The following is a 19368-nucleotide window of genomic DNA, read 5'->3' on the forward strand; positions in this document are numbered from 1 at the left end:
GGATATGATACGACTCCAGAACATTATGCAAGCACGAAAGTTAAGACAATAAGGGTTCTAGCACTAGATGTTACTGATAAACAAGTGCAAATGAACACTTGATACATAAGGAGCCAGTGCGAGGGGTAAGTTAAGACAAAAGACATAACCCAAGAGAGATTACGCAGAATATGGATATGAGAATGGACCAATGAGTACTTAGTAGTTGATTCAAGAAGAGCCTAGTTATGGCTAGACAAGAGAATACAGACAAATCAGCAGATTGTGCAAGATAAACATAGTGAATTCATCATCGTAGATATGATGTTGCAATCCTTGAAAAATATTCAGATAGGAGTTTGGGTAGTTAAAGGTGCCGTATAGGTGTTATGGAAATAAAAGAGAGTGCCACTGGGTAGACATTCAAAATTTGAGTTTAGAAGTAACCCTACAAGCATAAGGGCATGTAGGTAAGTAACTATGGATAATTATAGGCGAGGAAAAATATAAAAAAAAATTCCGTCGGATATACAATGTAATAAGCTTGCACCATTACAAAAGTCAGAAGGTCTTCCATATGTATTACAACGAAAGAGTAGCCGAGGAAATAAGGAAGAAGGTTTCCACCTAAGCATAGTAACCTAAAGAGGAAATGATCTTGTAACGATAGTCTCACTACAACATTGTATGCATTCCATAAATAAAAAGTGTCACCTATCGTGGCTAATGAACGGGAAGGGAAAAAAATCAAAAGTAACATTCAAGATCATATGAGTTGCATGAAAATCCAATGTATGTGGGCACTAAGATAAGCCAAGTATTCATGCAACAAGTGGCAGAATGACTAGGAAAAGTAATTGCTTACTTTTAAAGACAACTGAGAAGGCACAAAAGGAAATCTATGGTGCTAGCAAGTTAAAGGAAGGTTGCGAGTAGTATTAATAAATATGTGTAGGTTGAAAGCTAAAGTATGATAGAGTGACAAGGTTTTATGTAGATAAAAGTAAGGATAATAAAAGGTGGGTGAGAAGGTGGCGAGAATAGGTACGGCTTCGCGATTAAGCCCATAAAAAAAGAGCAGATGGTTTCCGCAAGTTATAGAAAGCATAGTATAGCCTGAATAAATGCAAGGGAGTCTAAGACTAGTAGCATTTAGAAGAGATGAAATGTTGTCGTGGTAGTAGAATAAGTGTGTAAGTGTGATAGATAAGAGGATGACATTTAGGCAATTGATTTAAAGAAAAAGGATTTCATGGATGGAACAAGATTAGAATACCCCCCCCCCCCCCCCCAATAGGATGAATCATGTTGGGATGCTATGAAATACATTTATTGAAGTATAGTATCGTCCCTAGGTGGATCAGGAAAATCACTTCAGATGTTCCACGATGAGATGTGAGCCCTAGTGACAATATATTACATAAGAGGTTTCAAGTTATCAGTAGTAGATTATAGATCAACATTAAGGTGAATTAACAATAGATGCATGAAAGTTCCAAAGTATGAGATGAGATTATGTAGTCATTGTCAAGATGAACAATAATGAAGAAGAACTAAAGGACTTAGATTTATACATATACGAGAAGCAGAGAGAGTGTAACCTAGAGTTGGGTAGCAAATCTCGGTAAAATAAATCGAAGTGTTATGGTATAGTATAAGCTAAATAGATGTAGTAAAGCCATAAGCATAAATAACTGAAGCTATGAAACAAGATATAGCAATAGGCATAAGTTCGACAAGTACCAAGCGAAAAACATCAGTACACCTAAAAATTCCCAGAGGGGTAGCTTATCATAGTTCTTTATATGGTCACAAAGCGAGACCTAGAGATTGGGTAAAAGCGAGAGGAAAAGGGAGAGAAGAGTTGCATAGGTGCACATACAAGGTCAGAGTCATACAGGCTGTATGACAAAGGTAGCAACAATTACGAGATTGGAAGAATTCCGATCACAAGTTATGGTGTGAGAAAGAGGCCTAAAGGGGGGAATGCCTTGGCCGTTGGTTTTATTCACATAACAGATACCTAGACGACAAGGAAAATATTAAATTATTCATAAGATCTATGGGTTATGAGACCAATAAGCGCATAATTCAACATCGAGGACGAATTTTCAAAAGGGGGAATGATGTTACACCCCATGTTTTCATACGTGAGAGCACGTCGTAAGTCAATTGATTTAAGCTGAGAAATGAGATCGTCTTTAAAAGTATATAAATTAAGTTAATAATGTTACTTTGTAGGTTAATAATATTAAATATCATGAATAACAAGTACCAAGAGGATTGGAAGACTTAAAAGCTAAACAAATTTAAGAAAATAAGTTTAGTCGAAAGTCGACAAGAAGAGAATGTTATAACGTGTACCTTTGTGATGAGACTAGAGTGCTTAACATAATAAGGATTTTATGTTATGAGTTATTTTAGTCTTATGTTATTAGTGTGTTATGTTTTTAAGTGAAGAAAGTTGTGGAACAAAAGTTGGCAAAGGTCATCACAAGTTACATTCAAAATGCGCTGAAATTTATGTTAAATGTAGCTGAGCTTTTCACCCAATATACATTGAATTATTGGATGATCTACCTATCAAATTGAAGATCTACGAGTCTAGTTTTAATATATTGAACTGTTCGTCGATACAATATCGGTGTAGAGAGATATTTTCATTTTCGCGAGACTGCGCCAAGCAGCTCTCTATGGGACCAACATAGGTGGTTGATATATATATATATATATATATATATATATATATATATATATATATATATATATATATATATATATATATATATATATAAGATGCCTCAACCCCATTTTAACTAATCCTTTTTCAGTATCTTCAGACATTGGACACCTAAAAACACTCTCTCAGCGTTCTCTCATGATCCAAGACCCAAACAAAGGGCAAACAATATAAATCAAGTGTCGGGAATCCGGTCGCTCTAGTAAGTTTCTTGTTCTTCTTGTTGTTGTTGATTTTTGGGTGGTTCCAGCTCATGTAGGAGGTTGTTTTAAGTGATTTAAGTTCGGTAAAATAGTCTACCAAGGTTTTCATATCAACCCTAGGTTATTTCAAGTCTTGCAAATGGATTACATCATATTTCAACATCAAAAGTTAGTTCTAGAGAAGAACAACACCTCTTTGAGGTTATGTTGTCATTGAGGATAGTAGTGTGCTGTGTTTGGCTGAAATTTGAAGTTGTTGCTACTTGCTAAGGTGAGTATAACAACATACTAATTGTTCTTAAGCTTTCTTGTATGTTGGTTAAGTTGTTAGGATGATCAACTACAAGACAATACATGGATTAACTTAAGTCACTTCTATGGTGTTGTATTTCCATAGAGGGTTGTGGTAAGCTAAATATAACTTGGAATTCGACTTGAAGCTATTAGGAGGTATGTGTATTGTTTTCTTACATGTGCTTAAGGTTATCTTAATGTTGATTAAGTTAAATGGATGGACTGGACATGAACTAGTGAATAAAGTTGCTAACCGAAGATAGTTGGAGTTGTGGATTTTTTCCTTTGTTATAAATATATTGTATAATGATGGAATCATTAATGAATTACTTCATTATCAAGTTAATGATGCTGTTAATTTAATGTAAGAAGTCTATAAGGGGTGATAAGGATTATAAAGATTCCGATCGGAGCTTGCCGCTCGTCGTGAAGTAGTTGTGGCTTGTTGTTGTTATATGGTGTCTTGTTAATGATATTTATATGTTTCTGGATTTCTCTAGTTTTTGTTGTTGATATAAGGTATTGGAGGAGGCCCTTGTTACAGGGGAGATGCTGCCAAAATTTACATAAACGAGCTACTAGTTTAAGTTGCGGACTTAGCCTTTACTCAACGCTGATTTTGAATCTCTGTATGCTATGGTAGATTGAGTTGAGTTGTTTGAAGAATTTCTTTGAAGGTATTAAGGACTCAATAGAGTTAAGGTATGTAAGGCTATCCCTTCTTCCCTTTTGGCATGATCTAAAGTAAAATGAACATAAACGATACGCTATTTCATAACAGATCTACTCCTAGCAACTAAGGCTTCCCAAGTTGTTCATTCCTTATAAAAGTTATTCTAAGCAAGTATTTATGATACTTGAATCCTACTAAGGTTCATATTGATGGTATGGGTGTCAACAATGTTAATCGAGACTGCGACGACCTTGCTTTACTCCTAAAGATTTAGAACGTAACTCCATGAGTCCATCATGCATTATATATATATATATATATATATATATATATATATATATATATATATATATATATATATATATACCGCGCTATAGCCAGCCGAGTATGGCACCTATTGTGCAACAATTGATTAGTTGGGTTTACCGAGCTCCAAGTGGTCGGGTACGATTCTACCGAGCCTTATGATGGCCGGGTATAATTTTACCGAGTCCACTTCGAGGCTATGTACGATATGATGATGATGATGCCTACAGAGGCATTTGTTTTTGAAAGTATATGTATATATTTGTGTATCATGCATTTCAAGTCACTCGCCCTTAGAAGCACTCAGATGTTACAGGTTGTATCTTCTCAACCTCTCTTTACATTACTGTTCTTATTTATGATTTTCTACCTTACATATTCGGTACTTTATTCGTACTGACGTCCCTTTTTCCCGGGGACACTGCGTTTCATGCCCGCATGTGCCGATAGACAGGTTAACATTGCTCCTAGTAGGCTATCAGCTCAGCGGAAGGTGTTGGTGCACTCCACTTGCTCCGGAGTTGCCTATTTGGTCAGTATGATTGTGACATGTATTGATTGGTATGGCAGGGTCCTGTCCCGACCTTTATGATGTTTATGTAGTCTTAGAGACTTGTAGATGGATGTCATGTATATGGATACTTGTATGGCCTTGTCAGCCTATGTTTTGAGTATAGAAATGATCTTGTCGGCCTTATCGGCCCGTATGTCACATGTATAAGTTTCTATATCATGTTGGATCGTCCTATATCTAGTATTTCCTTATGTTTTATTCTGGTTATATCATGATGACCCTTTTGGCCTATTTACCCATGATAGTACGATAAGAAAGATATGTTACATTGTTACTCGTTGGGTAAGGTATCGGGTGCCTGTCGTGGACCTTCGACTTGGGTCGTGACAAAAACAACATATTAGAAAAAAGGAAAGGCTTAAGCTCTGTAGGCTATACAAGCATGCATAGTCTACCTGTGTAGCCAGGCCTACGCAACTCTTTTTTTATATATAGAAGGGGGTTGGGGAGAGAGAAAGAGATGCAAGATTTTGGAGCCTTTGAATCCTAGAGAGAGAAAAGGTCAACCCCCACACATAATACACTTCAAGGTTTGATTTTTTCTACATTTATGATGTTATAACATCATTAAATGCTAGAACTAACACATATATGGATTCAATCCATGGGTTTTTGCTTGAATCTTGAAGAATCAACAAAAACACCTAACAAGAGGTTTTCTAGGGTTTGCTTCAAAAGGTAATTTCTTCTACTCCAATCTCATTTATGAGGTACAAATGAGTGTATTTATGGTGTTCATAATATTGGAAGGTAGTTGAATGTGAGTATTTATGAAACGATAGTTGGATATTTATGCTTGATAGTTAGAAAGATAATGAATAGTGGTTTGGGGTATTGCATGAAGATTGTTGAGTTTTCTATAACCCCCGACTATTAAGTACTATAAATGAGATTGTTAAGAATGGGAGAACATATATGGTAGGAAAGATGAATCCTATGTGTCTATAATCAAGAGCTAAGGTCTAAATGGGTCTTGAGTAACTCTTGACTCACTTGAGATATAATTGTGTAGATTGTGATTGGTTGAAGACGTCGGATAATTATGGTGATGTTTTGGGAGCATATTGAGGTATGTTGAAACCCGATACTTCATGGAGTCTTCCTCCAATATCGTCATATCGTAAAATAGTTTTGGACTTGATTCTAGGTTTGGATCCTAGCTTGTGGGGACGAGTATGCTAGGATCGTACAATTCCTTGCATTTTAATTATTTAAGTGCCATTGACATGACTTTTGATTGAAAGTATAAACTATTATATTTTTGAGATATCTTTATATGTTAGAGTCACACTTGTTGAACTAAAAGATAAATTTTATTTAATTAACTACTTTTAACATGAAAATGAGAAAGGCTTTTATTTATTTTTTGTTCAAATGGTTAGAGTGGTTATGAATATCGTAATTGTAATGATCCGATCGGTTGTTTTAAGTATTTTAGCCCTGATCCTCTATCTACTGCCTCCTCTATGCTATATTGTGGTTATGCGACTTGCTGGGGTGTTTGGTTTTGGTTTCGGGTGAGTTTCGGAGTGAAATGGGATACATAGTTCCTAAGTTGGAGGTTTAAGTTGAAAGAGTTGACTGTAGTTTGACTTTTGTGTAGATGACTCCAGAATGGAGTTTTGATGGTTTCAGCTTCGTATGGTAATTTTGGACTTAGGTCCGTGTCCCGATGTTGATTTGGAGGTTCGTAGGTCGTTTCGGCATTAGTTTTGAAATTTGGATGTTCATAAGTTCCTTAGGCTTGAATCGATGTGCTACTCGTGGTTCTAGTGTTGTTTGATGCGATTTGACGCTTCGAGCATGTTTGTATGATGATTTAGGACTTGTTGGCATGTTTGGTTGAGGTTCGGGGGGGGGGGGGGGAGGGTGTAATTCGGACCATGTTCGGCGCGTTTCAGAACCTTAAAGATTGTTTAATCTGCTGCTACTGGTTTCCTTATATGCGATCGCGAGTAGGTTATCGCAATCACAAAGAGTTGTTTGGAACTTGTGGATTTTTGCTCTATGCGATCACGTGGTTGAGGCTAGGATCGCGAAGTGTGCTGAGCTTGTTCATGGTGAACGCGTAGAAAGAATGGCGAGGCTAGTGGATGAGGCAGTTTGTGCTACGCGTTCAGTGCTTTGGGATGCGGCCGCGAAGGGGAGGCAGCTTTTTCATCTCGCTCGCGGTAGGTTTCACGCGATCGCGAAGTGTAATTACGAGCTGGGCAAAATTTATGTTACGCGACCCCGAAGGAAATTCCGCGATCGCGATGTGTAAATCGCTTGGCATTAGAATAAAGTTTCAAAATCGAGAGTTCATCTCATATTTCATGTTTTGGACCTAGAGAGCTCGGTGTGAGGCGGGGATTTTCGCGAAAAATTATTGGGGTAAGTTATTCTAACCCGGATTGGTCTATATTTCATGAATCTATTACTATTTTCATCATCTAATTAGAGATATGAGTTGGAAAATTGGGGAAGAATTGTGAAAACTTCCTAGACTAAATTTTGGGGTTTGGAAAGGCGATTTGAGGTCGAATTGAGTAATTCTGTCACGACCCAAAATCAACTAAGGGTCCTGATGTCGCCGGACACTACTGTCAGGCAAGCCAACCAAAAAAACTCAATTAAATTTTCGTTTTAATACTCTTGAAATCTATGATTCTCCTTCAAATTTACCAATTAAATAGATAATCGCTTCAATTCAAATTAAATAATAAGCAATTAATACAAAATACTTCATAACCATCCCAGAATCCGGTGTCACAAGTGCATGAGCAATTTCTAAGACAAACGAATAAAGTACAACAGCTGTCCGGAATACAATTGGACAGAAAATAAATAGAATCCTGAGAGAGACTATACTAGCTGCGGGTCGCCTCGAGGAAATACAGCTCACCTAGTCGCAGTGTCTGCCATGCTGCTACGCCCACTAGGCCACTAGAGGTGCATGTGCCTGTGCAACAAAAATGCACAGAAGTGTAGTATGAGTACAAAAATAACGTGTACTCAGTATGTATCCCGCCTAATCTCGAAGAAGTAGAGACGAGACTGCACCTTCGACACATACTAAAGGTCCAGTAATAATATTATTAATGCGATGACTCACGGATTTATTAAGAACAACAGTAAAATTTAAATGAGTCACTAGACAGGTGAAAGTTCCTTTTTATTTAAAGTCTCCGGATTCATAATCCATTAATTAGCAATTATATTAGTATCAACAAATATCAAGGCAAGCAATACAAACATGCGCAACACATGCCGAGGTCGAACGGCCCGATCCAACAATATTTAAACTGTGCACTGCCAGAGGGTCGAATGACGCGAACCATAGATGCATCTATTGCCCCGCTCGTGAATCATACATGCGACGCGGTCAAATATAAATAAACACAACAATTAGTCAATCATGAATTTATCAGGGAACTTTTATCCAAGAAAAGGCCAATTCTCTTTTAACAATTCAAGAAAATGAAGTTTAATCTTTTATTAAAATTCATTTACCAATTCGATAGGATTTAAGAAATTCAATTGTCAATAAGGTTACATATATTCCAAGTATAGCACGCTTTTGGGTCCTAGAATACCCGGACATACACATATTCGTAGCTACGCACGGACTCTCGTCACCTCGTGCGTACGTAGCCCCCACAAATAGGAGCACATAACCAATTATTTCACCTATGGGGAAAATTCCCTCTTACAAGGTTAGAAAGGAGACTCACCTCGCTCCAATGTGCACTTCCAATACCAAGAATGAGCCCGAACCCTCAAATTGGAGCCGAACGATTCAAAACTTGATAAACGAGGTAGGAAAAAGTCAATATAAGCTTACAAAATCATATTCTAACTATTTAAGCAATTTCCCACCCTTAAACAAAACTTTTCCTAAGATCCGACACCGGGCCCACGTGCCCGGATTCCTAAATTTTTCAAGGGAAGTTGTTCTTCATAACCCAAGGATCAATAATATATGATTTTTTATTCATTTCATAACAAATTTCGTGGTCAAATTCAACTTTTGTCAAAACCCTAGGTTTTTGCTCTAAACTCATGATTTCACCTTAATACTAGTGTTTAATCTACCTAAGACATAGGTATTAAAGTAGAAATAGGTAGAACAAACTTACCTCAAGATGCTAGGTGAAGGTCTTCTCCCAAAAGCTCTAAAATTTCCCAATGGAGGAATGAAAAATGGCAAAAATGGACATAGAACCCGTAATAAATGAACTCAGTGCCTCAGTGATTTCCGCATCTGCTGTCAGGGGACCGCATATGCGAGGAAGCGGCCGCATCTGCAGTTGTTGGCCAAAAGGGCTGGGGCCGCTTCTGCGGTTCGAGAGCCGCTTTTGTGGTTTGGCCTGGCCTTCCCTGGGCCGCATCTGCAATAGGTGGACCGCATCTGCGGTCTTGCACCTGCGGCCCACCAACCGCAGGTGCGGTTATGACAGAAGCAGTAGCTTCAGCAATTCTCAACATTCCATTTTCCATCCGATAACCACCCGGAATCCACCCGCGGCCCCCGGGACCCCAACAAATCATACCAACCAATCCCAAAACACATTACGGACTTGCTCGAGGCCTCAAATCATATCAAACAACGCTAAAACTACGAATCGACCTCCAATCCAAGCTTTATGAACATTAGAATTTCAAACTTCTACTTTCAATATTTAAACCTATCAAATCACGTCCGATTGACTTCAAATTTTGCACACAAGTCATATTTAACATCACGGACCTACTCCAACTTTCGTAATTGGATTCCGACCCCGATATCCAAAAGTCCGCCTCCGGTCAAACTTCTCAAAAACCTTCAAATTTCTATCTTTAGCCAAATGACCCCAAAATGACCCACGGGCATCAGAATTCACTTCCGATCACGCTCCCAACTCCAGAATCACCTCACAGAGCTACTCCCAGACTCGGAACCCCAAACGGACATCAATAACACTGAAATGCACTTCAACCAAAACTTATGAAATTTCCTCCAAAATGCTAACTTCCACAATAGGCGCCAAAACGCTCCCGGGTCATCAAAAACCCGATCCGGGCATACGCTCAAGTCCAAATCATCATATGAACCTGCTGGAACCTTCGAATCCTAATTCCGAGGTCGTTTACTTAAAAATCCAATCCTAGTTAATTCTTTCAACTTAAAGCTTCTGAAATGAAAATTCTCCTTCCGTATCAACCCCGAACTTCCCGAAATTCAATTCCGCCCACGCGTACAAGTCGTAATACTTGAAACAAAGCTGCTCATGGCCTCAAACTGCTGAACGGTGCGCTAGAGCTCAAAACGACCGGTCGGGTCGTTACATCCTCTCCCACTTAAACATACGTTCGTCCTCGAACGTGTTAGGGACTGTGCTGGGGTTGTCTGAATGCACCGTTTAACACCTCGAGCACCTACCCGTGCTACCACAACTCAGCTAGGCGCCCTAGCTCGATCAAACTGAAGATATCCTTTTTCACTTAAGCAAATAAGCCTTAGAGCCCAATTCCATCATCCGAAATTCTCTGCCAGGCCTGTTCCAACATACGCTCATCGTATCAATAACTATACACAACACGAAAACATGACTGCATATCTTAGCTGAATTCACACCTTGCACCACTTTACTCACAGGACCACAATAGCATTCTCTGATTGAATAAATCGAAATTCCACGAATTTGATGCTCCCATTGCACCTCATGACCTACATAGGTCTTGCTCTAACTCTTATAATACCGCCACCACGACGGAAGAGGTGCGTAGAAATTCATAACCAATTGCCGAACCAACAAATCATTAGGTCTATACTCCTGCCAGGAACCATCACCTCATCTTGAACCAAATAATGTCCTTAGCTCCTTAATGTACTTCATATAATCCGATCGCACTGATCCTAGATCCAGTAACCTTATCTTACTCTGTACGAGCTGCTCAGGCAACAGGTCACCCCTGACATAACCAAATGTCTCATATGATGCCGCAACGTGCCAATAGGCTACAAACTCGAAGGCGATACATAAGGAAAATGAACTCTGGAAGGGACTAATCAAATCACGCAACTAATACGAACCTTCCCCAGAAAATGGAGAAACAAAACACATAGAATAGAACATAAGGGACTGTAATTATCATCACACTGTTGCGGCGTGCAACCCGATCCGCACATAAAACTCACATAAGGAAATACACATCGAGCTGAATTGCTTATTACAACAAGATACCGAATATCGGTCACAAGCACGCTACGTGCATAATACCATCCCTGAGGGGATATACGGCGCCATAGGCCAACAAACTCAAGCACAACTGGGGTGCGATATATGTTCTGAAACAAAAGAGCTGTACTCCTCACATAACACCATCGCTATGCGGAACCTCAACACATAAGAAATTACCAAGCCATTTCGCAACTCACACGGCACAATATAGCATTACATGAAATAGTCGACAACGAATATAACACCCTGACCGCCCTTCCATAAGGAGCACATTACTGAAATGGACACATCTGGCCTGATATAGAGCCCATATTCGTATTTAAATCCCTCCACAGACCTCAAGCTGGTTCTGATCGCACCGAACTAGGCTAATAACCTTTCAAAGGTCCATAAATACTCCCCTTGCTCCTCATAACGCATAAGGACAACCATCATAACCGGAGTAATCCTCCACAGTCCACAATCCAAATAACCGTGTGCCCTCCAGGCATCAATTCTTAATTTAACGACATCACTACAATTTCATACTTGATTTAACTCTTCAACCGATCAAGTGACTACATGCCACACTGATACAACCTTTCCGTGGGCACACTCCCACAACCTTTAGTAGCAGATAACAGACTGTGCATCCAACTCACCGGCTGCGCTAGCGCTAAAAAAAATGATCAAGAACCCTTAACCAGGATGCAAAGCCTTTTTCCACAAACACTGATCTCAAGTGACGCTGAAGACAATACCAACTTACTTTAAACATCGAAACTACTTTCCTGCTCATCCGAGCTCATGACATTCTCATCAACACCGAACTGTAACCTCGATCCTCACTTCAATTCCATACCACTCACTGCACCTCAACACGCCAATATACGATAGAACACAATTTTCATCATAACTCCGGAACCTCTAATAGATTAACACGTCATCATATCAAAACTTTTCACTTAAATCACTTCAGGAGGGCCATTGCGACACACAGGCGAATTCTCATAACCGTAGAATACGCCTAATCTCTAAGTAGTGGTCTTAAGCCACCATAGCCCTTCCAGGACTCGCCTACACATGACAGGCCATAACAGCAGAATACTTCTGAATAGCATCAATTACGGCGGCCGACAAGCCTCACATGTACCACCACAAATTACTTGCATAACTTTATCGTGCTGAAGGGACCGATCACTGCCACTAATATGCCAATTCCACTATGGCTAACCAATCTATCCTCTTCCAAGTTATCCTTGATTGCCTTAGGAATAATAATAACTCCAATTTATCCTTGATTGACTTAGGAATAATAATAACTCCATTCAACACATAGCATACTCCATCCGCACTCATCTCGAGTGACCTTGACTCACAAGACCATGTTGTCTCAAATCCCACGAACCATTTCACACCTCCCAATTGCTACCCTGCAGGTCAAAACATCATAGAACCTTCTGGGCACCTCCCTATAAGCTGCTACAAGGCTTGATTCTTAGCTGTATCTATAGGCTCGAAGCCATTAGGCACCACACTTTACCCCTTTGAATCCACTAGGACCGTTGTTGAGAGCCACCCGCTCTGACTTGGCCTTGAATATAATCAACTCCATAAATCTTCTTGAACATGAATACCCTCTCGACGAAGCACTCGGCAGAATCACTTCCTTCGGAACCGACATCTATACAAGGCATAAATCCTGAATCCTTCCCCAAGTCTGAACATGAGCCAATAAGGCCAACCATAGCACACCTTTAATAATTCCTTTGCTCAAATCACCGCTTATGTCCTTTCCGTAGCTAGAATGACCCATCAATATGCTAATAACTAGAAACCTCTCAAGTAGTTGACCATGCAACCATAATCATAGGCGGTGGGACTCTCCCACTTAGCTTGAAGCCATTATTACACAACCCTGGACTCCACCAGGATCCTTTATTTCTTATTGACGTAACCTTGCGCAATCAACCGAAGAAATTCTCGAAATCTTTCTGTAAAACCCCCTTTTTATACACTGAGTCATCAACCACATTCGCACGACCGATCTCCTTGCTGTATAACCAATAGAATTTTCACAGAAGTTTCGCCAACCATGCAACCGCCGATCCGCTCACTGGAGATAACCCACCTGTGGGATTTACGTGCCGACGTCTTCCAACGCTGCTACACGGGGTGCAATCCCCACGACACTAATGACACACCCTGAGTCCAAGCTCACTCTCCAGCTGCACGAGTCCATTCACCTCTTGTGGACATCAATTGAGTGCGCGACAACATCCTTCCAATTCAAAATTAGGTCGTATCCTTCTTCATTTCAAGCAGCTCCTTTCCGTTAGATCAAATCTCCTACCGCATAATAGCCCACACTTCAAATAAATCTGTAGGCCCAAATCACCAATCACAAAAATTCCCAAATCACCCCAAACTCTCCCACTTTGGCAAAACTCGCCCCTTTAGTCGACTATTCGACCTTTGCTTCTTACACCTGGCCTTCTAGAAGTTTTAACCACCGCCTAACACTCCCCACATGTCCTTCCTCATCCTTTGCTGCTCAGTTGTTGCCTTGAATAAAATCTATATTCGTGGCACTTGGACCCACAATTGCTTCTAACTTTAAACCTTTCCGAAGATCATCTTCCTCGAACCGTCGACATTAGAAACACTGATTCAATCCTGAACTACCACACCCCGCGATATCTGACAGCCGTATCTTCAATACTATTTCACAATATCTTACACCAAAGGCGAATTGTAGAAGATCATAACACCGGCGAACTTAGTACGTTCAATTAGGACAACGACACCTCATCATAGAAGAAAACTCCACCACGCTCACAAATACCAAGTCTCGTTACTCCATCATCCCACATCTTACCATTCTTAGTTCGATTGCCCTTCCCCTACCGAGAATAAAATACCGAGCCTCTAGATCATGCATTGAGTAAACCTCCCTTCAAGTCATTCACTGCCCTGACACGTAGGCAAACATCCTACCATCATATCAATACTGCGGAAACAATCGTTCTTAGCATCATGGAAAATTGTGCCTAGCCTCAGAGCTCTTGGAAGCACTGCTACTGAGCCGAAACGACAGAATATCCTTCCACAAGGCGATGATAATAGCTCAAACAACTCCGCAGGGAGAAATACCCCGCACCATATTCGTGGTACCATTACAAATTCTTAAATTCTCGATTTATAACCGGCGATTCGCGTCGCGTAAGATTGAGTAGGAAGGAAGCAAGGGCATATGCCTCAAGTACTCCTAACAGTCCTGCAGCCTCCCGAAGATAAGTACAGACGTCTCCGTACCGATCCGCGAGACTCTACTAGACTTGCTCATGACTCGTGAGACCTACGGGAACCTAGTGCTCTAATACCATGTTGTCACGACCCAAAATCCACTAGGGGTCGTGATGGCACTGGACACCACTGTCAGGCAAGCTAACCAAAAATACTCAATTAAATTTTCGTATTAATACTCTTGAAATCTATGATTTTCCTTCAAATTTACCAATTAAAAAGATAATCGCTTCAATTCAAATTAAATGATAAGCAATTAATACAAAAAACTTCATAACCATCCCAGAACCCGGTGTCACAAGTGCATGAGCAATTTCTAAGACAAACGAATAAAGTACAACAGCTGTCCGAAATACAATTGGACAGAAAATAAATAGAATCCTGAGAGAGACTATACTAGCTGCGGGTTGCCTCGAGGAAATACAGCTCACCTAGTCACCGTGTCTGCCATGCTGCTACGCCCACTAGGCCACTAGAGATGCATGTGCCTGTGCAACAAAAACACACAGAAGTGTACTATGAGTACAAAAATAACGTGTACTCAATATGTATCCCGCCTAATCTCGAAGAAGTAGAGACGAGATGGCACCTTCGAGACTTACTAAACGTCCAGTAATAATATTATTAATGCGATGACTCACGGATTTATTAAGAACAACAGTAAAATTTAAATGAGTCACTAGACAGGTGAAAGTTCTTTTTTATTTAATGTCTCCGGATTCATAATCGATTAATTAGCAATTATCTCAAGTCGGGGAGAGCAGATATTAGTATCAACAAATATCAAGACAAGCAATACAAGCATGCGCAAGTCATGCCAAGGTCGTACGGCCCGATCCAACAATATTTAAACTGTGCACTGCCAGAGGGTCGAATAGCGCGAACCATAGATGCATCTATTACCCCGCTCGCGAATCATACATGCGACGCGGTAAAATATAAATAAACACAACAATCAGTCAATCATGAATTTATCAAGGAACAATTATCCAAGCAAAAGCCAATTCTCTTTTAACAATTCAAGAAAATAAAGTATAATCTTTTTTTGATAATCATTTACCAATTCGATATGATTTAAGAAATTCAATTGTCAATAAGGTTACAGATATTCCAAGCATAGCATGCTTTTAGGTCCTAGACTACCTGGACTTACACATATTAGTAGCTACGCACGGACTCTCGTCACCTCGTGCGTACGTAGCCCCCACAAATAGGAGCACATAACCAATTATTTCACCTATGGGGAAAATTCCCTCTTACAAGGTTAGAAAGGAGACTCACCTCGCTCCAATGTGCACTTGCAATACCAAGAATGAGCCTGAACCCTCAAATTGGAGCCGAACGATTCAAAACGAGATAAACGAGGTAGGAACTAGTCAATATAAGCTTACAAAATCATATTCCAACTATTTAAGCAATTTCCCACCCTTAAACACAATTTTTCCTAAGATCCGACCCCGGGCCCACGTGCCCGGATTCCTAAATTTTTCAAGGGAAGTTGTTCTTCATAACCCAAGGATCAATAATATATGATTTCTATTACATTTCATAACAAATTTCGTGGTCAAATTCAATTTTTGTCGAAACCCTAGGTTTTTGCTCTAACCTCATGATTTCACCTTAATCCTAGTGTTTAATCTACCTAAGACATAGGTATTAAACTAGAAATAGGTAGAACAAACTTACCTCAAGATGCTAGGTGAAGGTCTTCTCCCAATAGCTCTAAAATCGCCCAATGGAGGAATGAAAAATGGCAAAAATGGACTTAGAACCCGTAATAAATGAACTCACTTCCTCAGCGATTTTCGCATCTGCGGTCAGGGGACCGCATTTGCGGTCCCGCATCTGCGAGGAAGTGGCCGCATCTGCGGTTGTTGGACAAAAGGGCTAGGGTCGCTTCTGCGGCCTTGGAGCCGCTTTTGCAATTTGGCCTGGCCTTCCTTGGACCGCATCTGCGATAGGTGGACCGCATCTGCAGTCTCGCACCTGCGGTCCACCAACCGCAGGTCAGATATGATAGAAGCAGCAACTTCAACACTTCACAACATTCCATTTTGGATCTGATAACCCCCCGGAATCCACCCGAGGCCCCAACCAATCATACCAACCAGTCCCAAAACACATTGCGGACTTGCTCGAGGCCTCAAATCATATCAAACAACGCTAAAACCACGAATCGACCTGCAATCCAAGCTTTATGAACTTTAGAATTTCAAACTTCTACTTTCGATGTTTAAACCTATCAAATCACGCCCGATTGACTCTAAATTTTGCACAAAAGTTATATTTAACATCTCGGACCTACTACAACTTTCGGAATCGGATCCCGACCCCGATATCAAAAAGTCCGCCTCCGGTCAAACTTCTCAAAAACCATAAAATTTCTATCTTTTGCCAAATGACCCCAAAATGACCCACGGGCATCCGAATTCACTTCCGACCGCGCTCCCAACTCCAGAATCACCACACAGAGCTACTCCTAGACTCGGAACCCCAAACGGACATCAATAACACAGAAATGCACTTCAACCTAAACATATGGAATTTCCTCCAAAATGCTAATTTCCAGAATAGGCGCCAAAATGCTCCCGGGTCATCAAAAATCCGATCCGTACAAATGCCCAAGTTGGAAATTATCATACGAACCTGCTGGAGCCTTCGAATCCCAATTCTGAGGTCGTTTACTCAAAAATCCAATCCTAGTTGATTCTTTCAACTTAAAGCTTCCGAAATGAAAATTCTCCTTCCAAATCAACCCCGAACTTCCCGAAATTCAATTCCGCCCACGCGTACAAGTCGTAATACTTGAAATGAAGCTGCCCATGGCCTCAAACTGCTGAACGGCGCGCTAGAGCTCAAAACGATCGGTTGGGTCGTTACATCCTCTCCCACTTAAGCATACGTTCATCCTCGAACGTGCTAGGGACTGTGCTGAGGTTGTCTGAATGCACTGTTTAACACCTCGAGCACCTACCCGTGCTACCACAACTCAGCTGGGAGCCCTAGCTCGGTCAAACTGAAGATATCCTTTTTCACTTAAGCAAATAAGCCTTAGAGCCCAATTCCATCATCCGGAATTCTCTGCCAGGCGAACATACGCTCACCGTATCAATAACTGTTCACAGCACCAAAACATGACTGCATTTCTTAGCTGAATTCACACCTTGCACCACTTTACTCACAGGACCACAATAGCATTCTCTGATCGAATAAATCAAAATTCCACGAATCTGATGCTCCCATTGCACCTCATGACCTACATAGGCCTTGATCTAACTCTAACAATACCGCCACCACGATGGAAGAGGTGCGTAGCAATTCATTACCAATTGCCGAACCAACAAATCATTGGGTCTATACTCCTGCCAGGAATCATCACCTCATCGTGAACCAAATAATGGCCTTAGCTCCTTAATGTACTTCAAATAATCCGATCACACTGATCCTAGATCCGGTAACCTTATCTTACTCTGTACAAGCTGCTCAGGCAGCAGGTCACCCCTGACATTACCAAAAGTCTTATATGATGCCACAACGTGCCAATAGGCTACCAACTCGAAGGCAATACATAAGGAAAATGAACTCTGGAAGGGACTAATCAAATCACGCAACTAATACGAACCTTCCCCAGAAAATGGAGAAATAAAACACATAGAATAGAACATAAGGGACTGTAATTATCATCACTCTGTTGCGGCATGCAACCCGATCCGCACATAAAACTCACATAAGGAGATACACATCGAGATGAATTGCTCATTACAACAAGATACCGAATATCGGTCACAAGCACACTAAGTGCATAATACCATCCCTGAGGGGACATATGGCGCCATAAGCCAAAAAACTCAAGCACAACTGGGGTGAGATATATGTTCTGAAACTAAAGAGCCATACTGCTTACATAACACCATCGCTACGCGGAACCTCAACACCTAAGAAATTACCAAGCCATTTCGTAACTCACACGGCACAATATATCATTACATGAAATAGCCGACAACGAATATAACACCCTGACCGCCCTTCCAAAAGGAGCGCATTACTGAAATGGAAACATCTGGCCTGATATAGAGCCCATATTCGTATTTAAATCCCTCCACAGACCTCAAGCTGGTTCTGATCACACCGAACTAGGCTAATAACCTTTCAAAGTTCCATAAATACTCCCCTTGCTCCTCATGATGCATAAGGACAACCATCATAATGATAAGTTAGGATTTTACCATGATTATACCCCTTCTTACTATTGCTTTTGTTACAATTTGCCACAAAATAGTCCCAAATGACTTACTAGATGCGCTTGATTGTAGGTTTGAGCGAAAAGATGAAAAATGTCAAAGATCGGCTCAAAACGGAGTGAAACTCGCCAAGTGTCAAAGACCATGTGAAGTGAGGGACAAGAAGACCTAGCGCGGACCACACTAAAATGCCACGCGGCCGCGCCAGGAGATTCAGAGAGTGGCTACTTCAAAGGTGACCCGCGCGGCCGCGTCCCATTTATACGCGGTCCGCACCAGTAAAGTTCAGAGACCCATAATTGCAAGAAAAAGTCCCACGCGGCCGCACTACATTTCTGCGCGGTCCGCGTGGATGAGATTCAGAGAGTTGGAGTTTTGGCCAAATATAGCCACGCGGTCGCGCTGCATTTCTGTGCGGTTCGCGCCAGTTTCCCACCGCGGCCGTGCTACATTTCTGCACGGTCCGCGGTCCCAACTTCAGAGAACAGAGTTCAAGAATCCAAGAGCCAACGCGGTCGCGCTCCCTTTTTGCGCGGTCCACGCTGACCCCGCAGGGGCATTTTTGTCCAGATTTTCTAGCTCGGTATAAATAGATCTTTTTAACATTTTTAGGTCATGTTTTTAGCTGCTGAACAAGAGCTGCGCTCGTGAGAAGTATTTTGTAGCCAATTTTGGCATTTTTACTCTTGAATATCATAAATTTTAAGTAGTAATCAATTAATATATTCATTTCATCATCTATTTCTACTGCTTCTTCTCTAATTATGTCTAGCTAAACCCATTAGCTAGGGTTGTGGCTCAACCCTAGTGTGGGTAATTGATGGGTGTTGCCATCTAAGGTTAGGATGATATTGGGTGTTTGCTATTTTG

The sequence above is a fragment of the Nicotiana attenuata genome, unplaced genomic scaffold (genome assembly GCF_001879085.1).
Source record: "Nicotiana attenuata strain UT unplaced genomic scaffold, NIATTr2, whole genome shotgun sequence".
Classification (NCBI taxonomy): Eukaryota; Viridiplantae; Streptophyta; class Magnoliopsida; order Solanales; family Solanaceae; genus Nicotiana; species Nicotiana attenuata.